This window comes from Pleurodeles waltl, chromosome 11 (genome assembly GCF_031143425.1).
Source record: "Pleurodeles waltl isolate 20211129_DDA chromosome 11, aPleWal1.hap1.20221129, whole genome shotgun sequence".
In the NCBI taxonomy this organism is placed as follows: domain Eukaryota; kingdom Metazoa; phylum Chordata; class Amphibia; order Caudata; family Salamandridae; genus Pleurodeles; species Pleurodeles waltl.
In genome coordinates this window covers 813232164-813250587 of record NC_090450.1, presented here as the reverse complement: position 1 = coordinate 813250587, position 18424 = coordinate 813232164, and the positions used below count along the sequence as shown (strand labels likewise).

Here is an 18424-nt window from a genome sequence, read left to right as displayed (position 1 = left end):
GGGCTGCCTTATTTAACCAATCATGATTATGGGCAGCCGCTATGATGGGGTTGTTAGTAAAGTCAGGCTTGGTTGATATTATGCTCGCAGCAAACTCTCCCACATTAGTCTTATTCCATAATCGAATGGCTAAATTCTTCTCCAACCTATCAGCAGAAGGTTTTGTGGTTGGAATATTGATACTAAACTCGAATGCCATATCATCTGATCGGAGTATGGGTAATGTCCACCTTCAAGTTGGAATCATTTGAAAAAAAGGCCATCTAAAATATGGCCTGCTGACTGAGTGGCAGTTTGCACCTTCTGCTTCAAGCTAAAACAGTTAAACAAATATGTAAACTGTACTGAATCTTTATCATTAAAATCCTCTTAATGAAAATTAAAACCCTCTAACATTGTGAAATTAGGGTATTGAACACTAATATCAATGTAATTACATATTCCATCAAGAAACCTAGCCTTGGGTCAAGGGGTGTCATTAGATCATTAGTCCCTGAAAAGTGATGTATCTGTGAGCTTTCATCTACAAGAGAGATCCTCACAATCTGGCAGGGCAGTAAATTCACATATCACTCCCAGAGAATAATGCTGTATTATCTTAGGACCACCTGCAGTGGGTGGCCAGAAAACCATCAGAGAGCAGGGATTAATGTATGTACATGTCAGGAGCAATCCCTTGATTGCTGTCCAAGCATATTACTACAGGTTTTGGATGGTTTCCATACCCTTGGGGACAGATTAGCCATTTTAGAGGTTGAGGCTTTTTAGATCGGCCCCCTGGTGGGGGTGGGAGCAGCAAAACCCTAGACACCCAGAAATAATATTGTGTGTGAATTTGTTTGTCGGTTTGCGAGTACTGGCGTTTGTCTGGATATGCGTGTATTGCTGTTTGGTTGGTTGTGTGTGTGTGTGTGAGACTGACATACGGCGGCTAGCATTTGGCTGATGGTGTGTTTTAACTAGACATTTTCCTAACAAGTGTGTGGGGACAGGCTTCTGGCTGGCGATTTGTGTGGCAGGTGTTTGGATGGTGGTGTGTGTGTGCGTTTGAACAGGTGTCTGGCTGGTAACTCCCCTCTGGGTTAATTTCTTGCCTTTGCTTTCTGCTCCCTTTTGGGGCAGATCAGACGTTTATGATGCTGATCTGCCCCCAGGGGCAGTCTTCATAGTGTGTAATAATGTCATCATTTGAATCTGTGATCTTGAAGTTTTGCTTCTCCTTTTTATTCTAGTGTAAAGCTTTGATTTCCTTGGTGGTTGCTCCTGCTTGCGGTTTCGGCACCAGTAGATCTCCAGGATGTGTATAGCATGTGCTTGGAAAGGAAACATTTTGCAATATTTACATCACATCAGTATCATTGCCCTACCTGAATGTTTATTTAAGGGTTATAATAATTGTAGGATATTTCACTTATGAATTATTTTTTTTCTAAATCACATTTGGATTTGTGCAAGATCTAGATTGTGTTACCTTGCATGTAATTTTGGGGGGTTTTCCTTTCTAGTGTGATATCGTTGGTGCTTGTGGTCTCTGTGCATAGTAGGTGCAGTTGGTCCTCAGCCTGGCTGTCTGTGGCAAGTGAGAGGTACGTTTTAGAGTATTAAGTTCACTGTGTGAATTGTAGTGATAGTTTTTTCAAGATCATTATATGTCAACAGTTATATTTACTCTTTGATACATCTGAGTTTGTTATGTTCTAATTTGATACAGTGTTTTTTAGTGATGTCTCATTTATTGTGCTAGTTTCATAAGTAAGCATTTTGGCTGCCCGCAAGCCTACCACCCAGCAAGCTGTAGGTTTCCTTTTTGAATCTGCCTCTGAACATGGCTCCGAGACTGACTACGTCTGAGGCAGAGGACCAAGCCTAAGATTCTTGCAGTGACTTTTCTGCTTGAGAGGAAGGATCGGATTATAAATCCACTATTAGTGCTGATTATGTGCCTCTTATCTAGGAGGACAGTGATAAGTCGGTAGAGCAGCAAGAGCATGGTGGACTGCAGTCAGGGGCTGGATGGCTTCCCATTGTAAGTGCTGAACCATAGGTTGCCTCTAACATGGTGAGGCTATTTGGCCTGCCTATAATGGTGTTTCAGGATTGAAGCGTCAATACAGAGAACATTTTGCCTAGCAATTTCTTCCTACTGTTTATTGATGATGTCTTTTGGGACGGAATTGTTGAGCAGACTAATTTGTTTGCAGAACAGTTTTTAAGGGGCAACAGTGCCACACTTATGATCCACTCTAGAGCTACTCAGTGGACATCCACGATTCTTCATGAGATTAAGCAGTTCTGGGGTTTAACTTTCCTGATTGGAATGATAAGGAAGCCATCACTATCCTTATATTAGTCTAGCAGCCCCTTGATGGTAACTGCTTTATTTCCAGCACTTATGAGCCGAGATCGGCTGTGTGTTCTAGACTACAGCAAGCATATGGAAGGTGTATGTAGAGTATATCAAAGGTTGGAGCCTTACAATGCTGCTCAAAAGTTCTGCATCGGGTACAAAACGTTGGCTGTACACTGGTTTCATTTTGCATTCTTCAATGCTTACTTTGTTTTCAAAGATAGTTCTCCATAATCCAAGATGACTTTTGTACAGTTTCAGCAGTCTGTGGTATGCGGTCTTATTGTAGTTGAGAAGGCAAGTGCTTCTAGATTTGGAGTGGTGGAGGATATGGCTAAATTGAAAGAGCGCCACCTCCTGCTACATCCAAAAAAGGATTTTCCTGGTCAGAAATGTAGAGTCTGTGTCCAAAGAGGAGAACAAAAGGAGAGTCTTATGTACTGCCCTGTGTGTTCTAATCATGGCCTATGTGTGCCCACATGTTTTAAATTGTACCATACACAACTTAAGTATTAGGAGCAACCATGACAGTAAAAAGGGAACTGACCATGGTCTGTATTGCTATATCTTTTTTGTTTAGATGGCTGGTTGGCAGTAGCTTGATGTGCTTAGGTACAACTCTTCTTCGTACAGTCCTATTTGGTTATTCTACAAAAAGGTTGGTTCTTTCCATGTGAAAAAAGTGCTCTTTTAGTTGGATGTTTTTTCTTTCCGGTTTCCGTTTTGCATGTGTAATCTGTTTACGGCTGGAGTATTTTTAGAAAAGAAAATAGTGTAGAGCTTCATGGTGATGTCTGAGTAGAGTCTGGCTGGCCACACACACCGCAGCATGTCAGTACACACAGACTGTGACTGAACCACCAATCCACACTTTTTGTCAACTGTCAGGCTGTGTGATTGTTGTGTCTGAACTGGTGTCTGGCTGGCAGTGTGTATGAACTGGCATTTTGCTGGTGATGTGTTCAGAGAATTGCTGCTGGTCACTAAACACACTGTCAGCCAAATGCCTCTCCACACACTCCACCAGCTGCCAAGCGGTGTGATTGTTGTGTTAGTCCTGTGGGCGTATGAAAGTGATGGGCCCTTGAATAGCATTGTTGGTTGATGTGACTATTGTAATGTGCTGGGCCAGCAGTTGTCAGTTTTGATGGTTTTGTGTGTGTGGTGCATGAAATGTGTGTGAATGGTCTGTAAAGAGGTTAGCGTCTTTTTGGGGCTTTACAGCTCCTGAGCTGAGTGTCACTGGTTCAGTATTAAATAATTATTTTATGAACCGTGATTTCCACGTTTTCATTGTTGTTAAATCTTTTTTTAACAAAATTTACATTTTGAACTTTTCACTCACCCATGTGCCAAATCCAACCAGTATGTTTCTGAATTTGAGTAGTAGATGGTGGTGCAGTGATATTTGTCTTTCCTGTCTTATTCTGCCATAGGGTATATTGTTTCTAGGGAAAATCTACCAACCTCAGATATTTTCATAAACTGGACACCCGAGGGACTCCAGGCTGGTGTGTCTCGCATGGATGCCACAAGGTTTTCTTACACAGAAGCCCTTGCGATCCCCAAACATAGGCTAAAAGAACGAGTTACTTACCTTCGGTAACGACTTTTCTGGTGGATACATTAGCTACCTGTGGATTCCTCACCTAATGAATACTCCCATGGCGCCAGCATTCGACGGAAATCTTCTTCCTAGTCTCTGCACGTCGACGAGGACGTCACTCTAGCCCACGCGACGCCGTCTGACGTCATACAGGCAATAAGAGGTCCTCGACGACGTGCCGACGTCAGTACCAAAATATTTTACGTGCATGAGAACAACCACCCAATGCAATGAAAGAGCAAGGCAACATCCCATAACCTTGTAAAATACACAATATTGCAATGAATAGCTGTAAATTTAATATAACGAACAAATATATGCAAATCATGTATGTACACAAAGATATATACATATATATATATATATACAGATAAATATACACAAGTATCCATATATACAACGTCTATTGCAACCTTGAAGACCAAGAGGAGCGCACTCAAGGATTACTTGGTAAGACCAGAAAGGCAACGGGGAGGCGGGTGGGACCGTGAGGAATCCACAGGTAGCTAATGTATCCACCAGAAAAGTCGTTACCGAAGGTAAGTAACTCGTTCTTCTGATGGATACAACTACCTGTGGATTCCTCACCTAATGAATAGAGTCCCAAAGCAGTACCACGCCCGGTGGCGGGTGCCTAAATGGTCAAACCAAGAAATCCTGCAGCACTGACCGTGCAAAATGGCCGTCCCTTCTGACCTCAGAGTCCAAACAGTAATGTTTCGCAAAAGTGTGAAGGGACGCCCAAGTTGCGGCCTTGCAGATGTCAACCACAGGAACACCCCTGGCCAAGGCCGAAGTGGCCGACTTAGCTCTGGTGGAATGAGCTCTAATGCCCTCAGGAGGGTCCTTCTTTGCCAAAGAGTAACAGATTTTAATGCAAAGAACCACCCACCTGGAGAGTGTTCTCTTGTGGACTGCCTTTCCTCTCCTCTTGCCCACGTACCCGATGAACAGCTGATCCTCCAGCCTGAAATCCTTTGTTCTATCAATAAAGAAGCTCAACGCCCTCTTTGGGTCCAGACGGTGCAGTCTTTCTTCCTCTTTAGAAGGATGAGGTGGAGGATAGAACGTGGACAAAGTAATTGTCTGAGCCAAATGGAAGGGTGAAACAACCTTCGGGAGGAAAGCAGCCTTGGTCCTCAACACCACCTTATCCCCATAAAAAGTTGTATAAGGGGGCTTTACCGATAAGGCCTGCAACTCACTCACTCTCCTTGCAGATGTTATAGCTACCAGGAAAACTGTTTTTATAACCAAATACCTTAAGGGTCAAGAATGCATAGGCTCAAAAGGGGACCCCATAAGGAAAGTCAGGACCAAGGACAAATCCCATTGCGGCATAACAAATGGTTTTGGAGGATATTTATTTAGAAGACCTTTCAAGAATCTGATAACAATAGGGGATTTAAATAACGATGGTTGGTCTGGAAGACAAATGAAGGCTGACAAGGCCGACAAATAACCCTTAATGGTAGCCACTGCACAACCTTTCTGCGCTAGAGAGAGAGCAAAAGACAAAACGTCCGATAGATGAGCATGTAAGGGATCAATCTGCCTCTCTCCACACCACGCAACAAATTTAGACCACCTATTAGCGTAGATAGATTTAGTGGAGTGTCGCCTGGCCGCTAATATAACATCCACTACATCAGGCGGGAGAGAGAAGGAACTCAGGTTGCCCCGTTCAATCTCCAGGCATGTAGGTGCAGACTCTGGAGGTTGGGGTGTAAAACCTGCCCCTGCGACTGCGAGAGGAGGTCTGCCCTGAAAGGGAGACGGAGCGGAGGGCACATTGAGAGTTGGAGAAGGTCGGAGTACCACACCCTCCTTGGCCAATCCGGAGCTATTAAGATGACTAGCACCCGGTCTTGGCGAATCGTCCTCAATACTCGAGGAATCAAGGGTATGGGAGGAAACGCGTAAAGCAACTGGCCGCACCAGGTTATTTGAAACGCGTCCCCCAACGCTCCCTGCATCGGATACTGGAGGCTGCAGAATAACGGACAATGCGCGTTCTCCAGAGTGGCAAACAGATCTACCCGAGGAAACCCCCACCTTTGGAAGATCAAACGGGCTTGATCTGGATGGAGACGCCACTCGTGGTCTGCCGAGAATTGGCGACTGAGACCGTCCGCACGTACATTCAAGACCCCGGCCAGATGATTTGCTACCAAGCAAATCTGATGGTCCTTTGCCCAGGACCATAGTCGAAGAGCTTCTCTGCAGAGAAGGTACGACCCTACTCCTCCCTGTTTGTTTATGTACCACATCGTGGTAGTATTGTCCGTCAGGACCTGTACCGACTGACCACGAAGGGAAGGGAGGAAGGCCTTGAGAGCCAGACGTACAGCCCGTAACTCTAACAGATTGATATGAAACATCTGCTCCTCTGGAGACCAAAGGCCTTTGATCTCCAGATCCCCCAGATGAGCTCCCCACCCTAGAGTGGAAGCATCCTTTATGACCGTGGCCACTGGTGGCGACTGCGCGAACGGCTTTCCTTGTGAAAGATTGTTGCTCGCAATCCACCACTTCAAGTCCACAGCAGCATCTCTGGAGATCTTGACAGCACCTTCTAGATCTCCTTTGTGTTGAGACCACTGCCTTCGGAGGCACCACTGAAGAGCCCTCATGTGCCAGCGAGCATGCGTGACCAACAGAATGCAGGAGGCAAACAGACCGAGCAGACGAAGGACCTTGAGGACTGGAACTACCGCTCCATTTCGAAACATTGGAACCAATTCCTGAATATCTTGAATCCGCTGAGGCGGAGGAAAGGCTCGACTCAATGTTGTATCCAGTACTGCCCCTATGAACAGGAGGCGCTGAGAGGGCTCCAGGTGAGATTTGGGCTCGTTCACCGAAAAACCCAGGTCGAACAACAACTGAGTCGTTGACCGCAGATGATGTGACACAAGCTCCGGCGACTTTGCTTTGATCAACCAGTCGTCCAAGAAAGGGAATACTGCTATCCCTTTCCTTCTGAGCTCTGCCGCAACCACCGACATCACCTTCGTGAAGTCTCGAGGTGCTGAAATAAGACCAAACGGAAGGACCACAAACTGATAGTGCTGCGATCCCACCATAAAGCGGAGATACTTCCTGTGTGACTTGAGTATCGGGATATGAAAGTAAGCATCCTGCAAGTCGACAGACACCATCCAATCTTCCTTGTTCAACGCCAAAAGCACCTGAGCTAGGGTCAGCATCTTGAACTTTTCCTGTTTGAGGAACCAATTCAAGATCCTCAGGTCCAGGATTGGTCTCAACCGACCATCCTTCTTGGGAATCAGGAAATACCTTGAGTAACAACCTCGACCCCTTTCCTGCTCTGGGACCAACTCTACCGCGCCCTTTGAAAGGAGGACTTGTACCTCCTGTTCTAGCAACAGGAGGTGTTCTTCTGAACAATAAGATGGGCGGGGCGGGATGAGGGGCGGGAACTCCCGAAAAGGAAGGGTGTAGCCTTTTCCCACAATACTGAGAACCCAAGTGTCCGTTGTAATAGTCTTCCACTTGCGGAGAAAATGCTGTAATCTTCCCCCTACAGGAGAGGAGTGAGTGGGAAATGGTGGAAGCCTAAGGCTGCTTTCCCTGCTGCACCCCTCCAGAGGACGAGGAAGAGGCAGAGTGCTGCTGAGAGGCTCCTCTGGTGCGGGCCCTCCCTCTCCCTCTGAAAGATCTATAGGGATGGGAAGAGGTAGGTTGCTGGAATCTCCCCCGAAAGGAAGAGGAGGAAGAGCCACGCCCAAATCCCCGAAACCTCCTGAAAATCCTGGAAGAGGCAGAGGAAGAAGGAGCTTGGAGTCCTAGCGATTTGGCTGTGGCCCTGCTCTCCTTAAAACGTTCCAAGGCCGAATCCGCCTTGGCGCCAAACAGCTTGTCCCCATCAAAAGGGAGATCCAATAGGGTTGACTGCACATCTGCAGAAAACCCCGAATTACGGAGCCAGGCCTGTCTCCTTGCCACCACAGTCGTGCCCATTGCTCTGGCCACCGAGTCGGTCGTGTCCAGCCCAGACTGAATAATCTGGGTCGCGGCAGCCTGGGCATCTGAAACAACATCCAAAAGACCCTGGGGAAGCTCCGTAAATGATGAGGAAATGTCATCCATAAGAGCATGAATATATCTCCCCAGGATACAAGTTGCGTTGGTGGCCTTCAACGCCAGACTGCAGGACGAAAAGATTTTCTTGGACTGCGCATCCAGTTTCTTCGAGTCTCTGTCCCCAGGCACCGTCGGGAAAGAACCAGGCGCTGATTTGGATGAACAGGAGGCCTGCACCACCAAGCTCTCCGGTGTAGGGTGCCTAGAAAGAAAGCCAGGGTCAGTTGGTGCAGCTCGATACCTCCTGGCTACGGCTCTATGAACCGCTGGGGAAGATACTGGTCTCTTCCACACCTCTAGCACCGGATCCAGCAAAGCGTCATTAAAGGGCAATAGAGGCTCTGCCGCAGCTGAGGCTGGATGAAGCACCTCTGTCAGAAGGTTCTGTTTTGTCTCTGCCACCGGCAAAGGCAGGTCCAGAAAACTAGCTGCCTTCCGTACCACTGCGTGAAAGGAAACAGCCTCCTCCGTGTATTCCCCTGGAGACGAAAGATCCCACTCAGGGGAAGTGTCCAGCCCACTGGCTGTATCTAGACCATGCAGTCCATCACCCGAGTCCTCTAGTTCTCCTTCTTCCAGGACTCGTTGGTACTCCTGCTCCTCTAATAAACGGAGAGCACGTCTCCTCGAATGAAGCCTCTGCTCGATACGCGGAGTCGACAATGCCTCCGCCGAAGCCGAAGATCGGCGCCGATCTTCAGAAGCCACCGACGCCGCGTCCGGCGCCACAGGTAACTTCGGCGCCGATGAAAGAGCACTCGGAGCGGATGGACCCACCGGAGTCACAGGACGAAATCCCGACGTCGACGGGATGGAAATCTCCGGGGCCAATTCCTCCGAAGCCACCGGAGCGGCCACCGGCGCCGAGCCCACGTTCCCAAAAGAGAGAAAGGGCATAAAGGGTGCCGGCCGTAGAGGCGCAGGATCACCCAATGAAAAGGCCAAAGGGCCAGCCGGAGCACCCCCTGGAGCCATCTGTTGGAAGATGGTATACATCGCATTTAGGAATGCGGTACTATCGGCTCCAGGGGTGGGAAAATCTGGATACTGGGGTGCCTGTATCGAAGGCGACCCCGACGCCGGCCTCAACGTCTGCGACGCCGGGGACAACACCAGAGGCTGCACCACTTCAATCACCGACGCCTGTCCAGGTGAAGTCGGTGACGCCGGAGAGGGCAACGGCGTCGATGGATGCGGCGTGACCGTGGGACTGACCTCCTAAGTCCTCCGGCGCCGATCCGATGACCTGGAACGAGTCTCCTTGCTCGAATGGCGCCGTGATTCTCTACGGCGCCGGGAGTCTCGATGACGCCGATGCCTTGGCGAAGAAGACTTCTTATGATGTTTTTCTTTCTTCGACTTCGCCATAAACAACTTCGCCTCACGTTCCTTGAGGGCCTTTGGATTCATGTGCTGGCATGAATCGCAAGTCGAGACGTCGTGGTCGGAGCTTAAACACCAAAGACAGTCGGAGTGAGGATCCGTAACTGACATCTTGCCCCCACACTCACGACAAGGCTTAAAACCCGACTTTCTCTGCGACATTATTACTGCAGCGAAGGACTACGCAGCAAAAAATACACTGTAACCACGAAAGTAACAGTTGCTCCCTCGAAGATAACCGTTTCGAATGCACGGAAAAAAGGGAACTGACGTCGGCACGTCGTCGAGGACCTCTTATTGCCTGTATGACGTCAGACGGCGTCGCGTGGGCTAGAGTGACGTCCTCGTCGACGTGCAGAGACTAGGAAGAAGATTTCCGTCGAATGCTGGCGCCATGGGAGTATTCATTAGGTGAGGAATCCACAGGTAGTTGTATCCATCAGAAACACCTGTTTTCTTCATATTTTGGTGACTCAAAGTATTGGAATCTGTGGGGAGCCTCACATTTCCTGCCACTAAGAGTTCCCACATGTCTCTTGATAAAAATGGTAATTCACCTCCGTGGGTAGGCCTAGCACCCGCAAAAGGGCGGGATCCAACATGCAATGTGGCAACATCAACAAAATGGTAACTGCAGTTTTTGGGCTCGGGCTCTACTATTACCCAGGGAAACCTTCCAAACCCAGGCATCCAGAGGTGTATAGGGTGGTGTGCCTCTTGTGAATCCCACAAAGTTTTTTTTAACCTACAATGCCCTGCAAACCTCAAACTTTGCCTACAATCACAATTTTCTGTGCATTTGTGACAGTATTTCAGAATCAGGAGAATTACAAAAAATGTCAACTACTTAGCGTTCATCTACTTGTCCCGCTACAAATGCTGCCCCGCTTGTATGGCTAGGCCTAGTGCTTGTGACAGAAGCTGATCAACCTAATGTCAAAAGGAGTCCTCGCAAAGCGACACTCATTGATCTTGGTTTGATCTGTTTCTATTGCGGGAACAAGGCCCAGCCACGCAAGTGAGGTACTGTTTTAATCAGCAGACTTGGGGGAATGGTAGGAAATGTGTTGGTCTCTGAGGATTACAGAACTTTTCATCACAAAAATGTGAGGAAAATGTGTTTTTTAGTCAGAGTGTGAACTTTGCTGGGGCTTCTGGGTAAGAAACCTTGGTGAGAGCCAGACAAGTCACCCCACCCTGGATTCCCCCGAGTGTCTAGTTTTCAAAAATGTGCAGGTTTGCTAGGTTTCCTTATGTGCCGGTTGAGTTAGGGCACAAAACCCACAGCTAGCCACATTAAAAAAAGCAGTCAGTTTTCAGTAGAAAAACATAACATGTCTGTGTTGCAGTTTGGCACTTTTCCTGTCGCAGGCACTAGGCCTACCCACACAAGTGAGATACAATTTTTATCGGGAGACTTAGGGAACACAGAATAGTAGAACAAGTGTTTTTACCAATTGTATTTACCTGAATATGTGCCTTCCTATTGTAAACCAGTGTGTAAGAAAGAAGACACTTTTGAAACATCCCCTCTAACTCATGTTAGTACAAGTGCCCACAAATTCAGAGATGCACAAATAACCACTGCTTCTAAATTCCATTTCTAGTGCCCGTTTTGGAAATATACAGGTTTCTTTAAAACACATTTTTCACTTAGATTTTATAATCTGAACTGCTCTATTCCCAGTACACAATGCAAAACCATTGCAAGGCGCAGCTCAGTTATTTGCTCTGGGTACCTTGAGTTCTTGGAAAACCAACAAACCCTATATGTCCCCACAGTCAGAAGAGTATAGCAGAGGTAACTGTATATTTCTTTTGCAGATTGGATATAGTGACAAGAAGTTACAACTGAAAACAATGTCACAAATGGAAATTTTTTTCCTTATATATTTTTTTAATGGTTAGTTTATTTGGGAAAACCTGAAGACGTCTACACAAACGATCCGTTCCTGAATTCTGAATTTTGTCTACGGTTCAGAAATCTATAGCTCTCCTGGATCACAGTATTTTCCACCACAAACGAAGTAGGCTGGAGGCACAAAAATTAGGAAAAATTGACTACCTCTTTGAAAAATGCCAAAACTGTGGTAAAAAATATGTTTTCGATTCAGTGATGCACATTCCTGGAAGCAGGTAAAATTGTGACTTTAGCACAGTAAAGCTTTTGTTGATGCCATTTAAAAAAAAAAATAAACAGATACTTTTTTGCAGAGCACTTTATTTTCTATTTTACACCCCCTCCCCCACAAAAAAGACATAATCAAACTTTAGATATATTCTGCTTATTTTCTCAGTCCCTTCCAAAGGGCTCCACACACCCTGGGTACCTTTAGAATATCCAGGATGTTGTAGAAAAACAAAGAAGCAAATTTGGTATGGATACTGTATGTGGGGAAAATGTTATGGCTGCCCAAGCGCAAACTACCCCAAATAGCCTAAAAAGGGCTTAGCATTCCAGGGGAAAAGGCTTAGCAGCAAAGGGGTTAATTAAAGTGTACCTTGTAGACATCACAGTATTAGTAACCTTATATGCACTCACAACCTTATTCTTTGCAGTCCATTTGATAACAATATGTCTTGAACACTACAACAGTTGTTGGCCGATCCAGTTGAGTGCAACTTTTCTGGCACCCTCTTGTTATATAAGTAATCAATTCTAATTTTGGAAATATTGTTTTATATGTGGGAAACCAAATTCTTCCTCACTCTTCAATATTAGGTCAATATTGAATCTCTCTGGGCATTCAGCTAATTTTAGGCATCTTTGGTACAAAGTACATTCTACAATTAATTTGCAATTTCAGGTTTCCAATCCTTATCCCATTTCAAGACTGCACTGCTTATTTGTGAGGACATCAGAAGTAAAAGTACTTTTGTGGCTTTTCCGTATCACATTGGGTATGCCAACACCATGTGTCTGCTATAAGGCTTTCTAAATCAGACAGGGAGTCTTGCAAATGTTTATCATATTAAATAAGACCAGTTTGCCCAAAGCAACTGAATTATGAACTATGTTTTCTGAACTTTTGGTTAACACTTCTCTATGCACATTTTTTTTTACTGCACCCTAAATGTTTCAATGGTTTGGAAGAATGCTAACATGCTAACATTGCTTAAAACACCCACCGCCAACCTGCTGGCCCATTCAGATTATTGTCCCATGGCCCTTCTTCCACTCACAGTAAAAAAATTATCTAGAAATTGTTTAATCAACAGTTATAACTTTATCTAGAGGAGAATAATCTTTCAGATCTATTCCAGTTAGGGTTTTCGGCTGAATGTGGTACTGAAACCACTTTGCTTGCAGTCACAGGCGATATCAGGCTGAGTTTGGATGTGGGCAGGCCTAAAGTGCTCATCCTACTTGACCACTCTGCAGCTTTTGATACAGTGCCTCACACTATTATTGTCAAAAGGCTGCATGAAATAGGTTTCCACCCCAAAGCCATAGCCTGGTTTCCATATTTTGTATCAGACAGATCTCCAACCATCCACTTGCCACTTTTGAAATCTAATTCTACTTGAATGCCTTGTGAGTGCCCAGGGGACCATCACTAAATCCCACTGTCTTTAATATCTATACGGCCCGATTAGTTGGCATTGTTAGAGCTTTTAACTTTGAAATGTTCTTACGCCAATGACACAGTCAATAATAGCCATCTCTGATTATGAGTCTAAGCTCTGTAGCTAGGTAGATGAAACAAAACTGTTTCAAATTAAATCGAAAAAAACTGAGATCATCCTGTTTGATAGAGTTAATACTATCTGATCAGATGAACAGAGGCCAGCGGAGTTTGGACCTGTCACACTCCAAAGAAAAGTGGTGAAAAAACTAGGCATCCTAGCCAATAATTTTCTCGATAGTAAAGAACAAGTTTCAGCTGCCTGTGGTGCTTGTAATGGCAAATTGAATATGCTTAACAAGATTTTTCGCTGGATACCCCAGCATTGCAGCAACTGGTCACCCAGGCTGCAATAAGTCTAGTGCATTATGGTAATGCCCTTCATGCTGGTATGGATGTATATGTATTAAAATGGTTTCAAACTATTCAAAACACTACCACCAAGCTGGTTTGTCACCTTCCCCCAGATCAGCTTCTATTCCTATTATGAAAACCCTTCACTGATTACCAATACACAAGCATTTCATTTTCAAATGGTAGTGTCATGCCCACAGAAAACTTTACATCAAAGGTTAACGATACCTTAGCAGCAGGATTAAATTCTATAAACCAACCAGCATTCTTAGGTCACTCTCCCTGGCTCAATCTCAGCCACAGCGCACTTTCTGAGCAAGATAATTTTCCCATCTAGCGGCCTAGCAGTGGGACAAGCTTCCAAAAAACATTTGTTCAATGTCTAATTTAGGGAAACGTAGAAAAATCCTGAAGGCTTTGCTGTTTCCAAATTAACTGCAGCACCTTGTCCCTCCAGTATTAGTTGGTATGACAGGAAGACTTGCAGGTATTCGCACTGAGATACCTCATTGGGAGTGAGCGGGCATGTTTTAAAAGCTACTAACATACAGTTAAAATCAAATGTGGTGGCAAGGGGCAGCAGGGAGGCTGGTTCTCCAGGGAAATTATACAGGTGTGTTAAGTTGTCGGTCCTAGGATGTGACGAGCCCTATGATTAAGCAGTATATTCATCATTACCAAAAGTGTTGTGCATATGAAGGGTGAGAGGTGAGCTCATGTTAGTTTTCAGGATGTTTGTTTAGTAGGGTTGTTTTAGTTGATATTTTAATATAAGGAACATAAAAAGCAAGAAGAAAAGAAATCGCATTATATAAAAAATATGTAACAAAAAGAAAACCTGCCAAAGTATTACACAAACTTATCACCTAATAGGAGGGGACACATGAAGATGATTCAATAAAAAAAAAAAAACTTCAATCAAAAATGGTATTAATAAAACAGTCGATATTTTAGTTATTCTCAAAGCCAAGCATCAAGCTGGGGCAAACAATGTGGGATAGCCATTGGCCAATTACCTAAAAAAAAAAAAAAAAAAAAATATACCAATACACAGAAAAATAATAAAGAATTCAGCAAAATATATGAAAACATGAGACCTTTTTAATAAACGCTATAATCCAAATACCAAAGCAAATAAAGACCCAATACAACCAAAACAATTGCAGCTACATTTCGATGCCATACAGCAAGTGTATGATAGTCACCAAACAACCAGTAATGGCATTATATAAACTCTTACTAACAGGTATCAAAGTCCGACCACACAGGATTTGTTGACATACTGAATAAAGGTTCAAACACCAGATTTTATTTTCTTCAGAATTAGCACTTGCGAAGCAACGACAATCAAAATAAACAGAGGAAAGCTGGCCTGCCACACCACTTACCAAAGAAATTACTTTGGCAGGCTAAAATGATAAAGTGCACATTACTGGGGAAAAAGATCTCCTTGGTACAAACGGTATACAATAAATCCAGAGCATATATTTTTGTGACCGTGTTATGCTTTTCTCCTTTGCTCTGACAAAAATTCCACAAGGCAGTGTACTAGTCATGCTATTGATCATACATTCATTAAGATCCTCCGAACCATACAATAATGTAAAACTTCAGAGATCTAAATTGAAGAAATGAATTAAAAACATTGGCACAGGCTGACATCTCGCTAAACAGCACCATTGCTGCCATCAGCTTTAAACAAATTCCATATATGGCTATAAATTAATATAAAAACTAATATTCAACCACTGCACTAAATTCTACATAAAGGCCATCCCAGACCTAGAGCGACATTGGCAACCTCCTCCTCTTAAATAATGAAGAGATTATCCTTGACTGAAATTTTGAAGATCCTATTAAATACTAAGAGTATAATAAATAACATTAAAATACACAATAAAAGATAATTCCCATTAACATGAGCGTGATGGGAATGAGAAGAATTAACTTCTAAGTGGACGCTAAAATCCATCACTTTACTCCTGACTTTGCATAATTCAGATTACTTTCCTAAACTTTATGCTGACGTTATCAAAACACTCAAGAAATTCCCACGAACTGGTAAAGTAGCAGACTTATGGCCTCATTATGAGTCTGTCGGACAGGATATCCGTCACGTTTGGGATGGAGTAATCCTCTCCGCCAAACTCATAATGAGGCCCATAGTAATCAAGAAATTACAGAACACTAGAGGTCTTCAGAGGGGGTGTTAAACGTTCCAAATATAATGCATTATGACCAAAAGATTTCCTATTCAGGCAATATTGAGTTAGGCTTTAATTTAATAACAATGTTCCAAGTTGAATCTGCAGATACTTATAAGGACATCCTGGAACTGACAAATATGTGGAACCAGAAGAAACCAAAAAGGAGCTACTATATGCTACATTAAATCCATGTGGTGCAATAAAAGATTCATTACAAGCATTTTGAAAAACAAATGCAGTTGGGTTGCCTGTAATGCATAGCGTATTAAGAGGGTGGTGCCATAGTTCTAGAGACAAAAAATTTACATTATGCTTGGTACTTTTGTAACATGGAAGATAAACATTCTTTTTGCTCAGCATACTCACCAAGAAGACAATCAATTTGACAGACTTAAAAACTTTTCTTTTGCCATTTAAAGTCTGTCTAAACCCTTACACACACCGAAAAATCTGGTCGCAATCTCTTTTAAAAAACATCTTAATTGATTAATAGATGTTCATATGACCAATTTTTAAACTGGATCGCAGTGCATCCAGTTTTTACATAGCATTGACATAATATCAAAACCTGATCCAATTACATTATTCAGAAGGTGTATCTTCAGCTAGATACTTGTGTTGTGTGTGTATATTCACGTACATACCATTCAAACCAAAATCTTCAACATAACAACTTCAAGTTTTCGTCAGTATGTGCCCAGGTATGTTAGAAGCCCATCATTCCGGAAAATCTTTTATGTTAACCCCATCTATACACTTTCATGCTAAGACAAGCAGGCTAGAATTTAAAAATTACATTTTGCTGTATAAACTGGATACAGTTAATTGCCTTGAGAATTCTCGTCTGACAATTGCGGTGCTACTTCCTGCTTCTGGCTTCTCCAGGGACCTCGATATGGATGTTTCTCCATTTCAAAACTCAGCTACTCAACCATATATTTCACATCCACTTCTTCATTTGGTACATACTCAGCCTGTGGCTAATCTGTTTTTCAATCTTTTTTTTACATTCCATCAATACTGTAGATAAGTGCTCGCGACAGAAGCCTATTTTTCACACATCCACTCACCAATTTTCAAATTCCCGGCACCCCTGTGGATTTCAATGTCATTGCGTATAGTGCCTGTTCTATTACTATAGCAAGATCTATGAATCCCTTGACTGCAGAATAGAGTAATAGTTCATCCTACTTCCTGTCTTCAGTGGATCACAGAATTTTACATTTATAGTTAACTTAAATAAGAAAAGCAATTGTAAACCAATGAAGAGTGCTAATCATATGTCCCTAGTAAACAATGCACAACTAAAAGCAGACACTCCTGTACTAATTTATAGAATGATAATGAGCTGACATACGGCATTCTCGGTAACCAATGATTGCCTTAAAAACAGTGGCACTGAAAGTCACGCATGGGGATTGGGGGACAAAGGATCATGGGAAGGATAGTGGCAGTAACAGCACTTTAGGCATTCACCGGGTTAAAAGAGTCAGACAAGTCAAGAGTTGCTTGCAGTGCCAGACCCTAGGTCGTAATGCCAAAGGTGATCACACCTATGCTCACTCCCAAACTGGCATATTGCTATTAACAGACGGTGAGTCAGTGACTCGCCGTAAGAATAGACTCATTTAATTAGAGATCAAGGCAATGGTGAGACCATAGAGCTACGAGGAAAAGTTGAGATGGGTCGTGCAGCTAGTATTGAACAAAAGCCGCTGCCTATGGGACAGAGACGTCACAAAACACAGCAGTGACTATGAGGGCAAGTCGAGAAAGTCAGCCGGTCAGTTCAAGAGGTAACAGCGTAAATGTGAGGGAAGAGTGGCGAATGACGGAAAAGAATATGGGTGACAGCCTGGGATGCTACATCAACTGACAGGATTGAGGCAACGGACTTGGAATGGTTGTGGCATGAGTTCTTGAAAAGCTATTGTGGGAAAAAGGTTAGTTCCACTTATTCTCTGGGCTAGCGGGATGTGAGTGAAAGGACACGAGCAGCGAAGAAGTGACAAGCCTTGACTTGAGTAATAATAAAGAATGTGGGGGGGGGGGGGTGTAAGGTGGCAGGGCAGTTAACGAGCCGGTCTGCTGTCAAACGTCTTAAGCAATGACAGGCCCCAGGACACAGAGAAAGGTTGTAAACCAGGTGTTGCAGTTACTTCCTCAGCCCCAAAGCTTTCAACGCACCTCACGCACTGGTCCATTTGCTTCTGTACTTTCAGCAGCTGTTCTCCAGCTGTCTAGTTGTCTGCGACTCCGGGATTACCTTCCACTCAGAACCAAAACAACATGGCGGCGGAAGCCACGGGCACGCGGCGCGGACACGCCCACGCAGCACCGGCCGCGCGCACAGGGGAGGATCGCCTCTAGCACAGACACGCCCGCGTCGAGCCTCACGTAGTGAACCTGTGAAAACGGGCGGTGTCTGCAGTCATAAAAGAAGAACTGAAAGTGCTAAGCGTAGTTAAACAACACTGCTCAAATAAGAGCGCCATCTTGGAATGGTCACGTACTCTAACGTTTGGGTATCCTATTATATGCCCTTTTATTTTTAAGCACACGAGTCATTTTATTGCATAAAACTGCAAGACAAAGTGAAAAGATAATTACTGTCAAGGGAAGGTGCACCTATATGTTCCTTGCTAGGGGAGCAGCAAAGGTTCCTTACCGATAGCAGGGTCTTACTAATGAAATAAAAGACAGACTAACATTTGACAGCTATTCATATTCGCATAAGAAAGGACCCCAACAACAACACAAAACTTCAGGTTACATAGAGTGCAATGTAAAATCT

The 18424-nt window shown here is 44.1% G+C and overlaps 1 protein-coding gene across 14 annotated transcripts in view; it reads right to left on the bottom strand.

Moving 5' to 3' along the window:
* Positions 1-17953, bottom strand: part of MTMR3 (myotubularin related protein 3) — a 1044680-nt gene extending 1026727 nt beyond the window's left edge. For 5 of the 14 annotated variants that reach the window (XM_069214599.1, XM_069214610.1, XM_069214597.1 and 2 more), the window contains exon 1: positions 17818-17929. The gene's annotated coding sequence lies outside the window, so the exon portion shown is untranslated. Of the gene's footprint in view, positions 1-17817 lie in introns of all 14 variants that reach the window. The other 9 variants (XM_069214606.1, XM_069214607.1, XM_069214612.1 and 6 more) reach the window with 5 other exon arrangements.
* Positions 17954-18424: the final 471 nt, after the last annotated feature.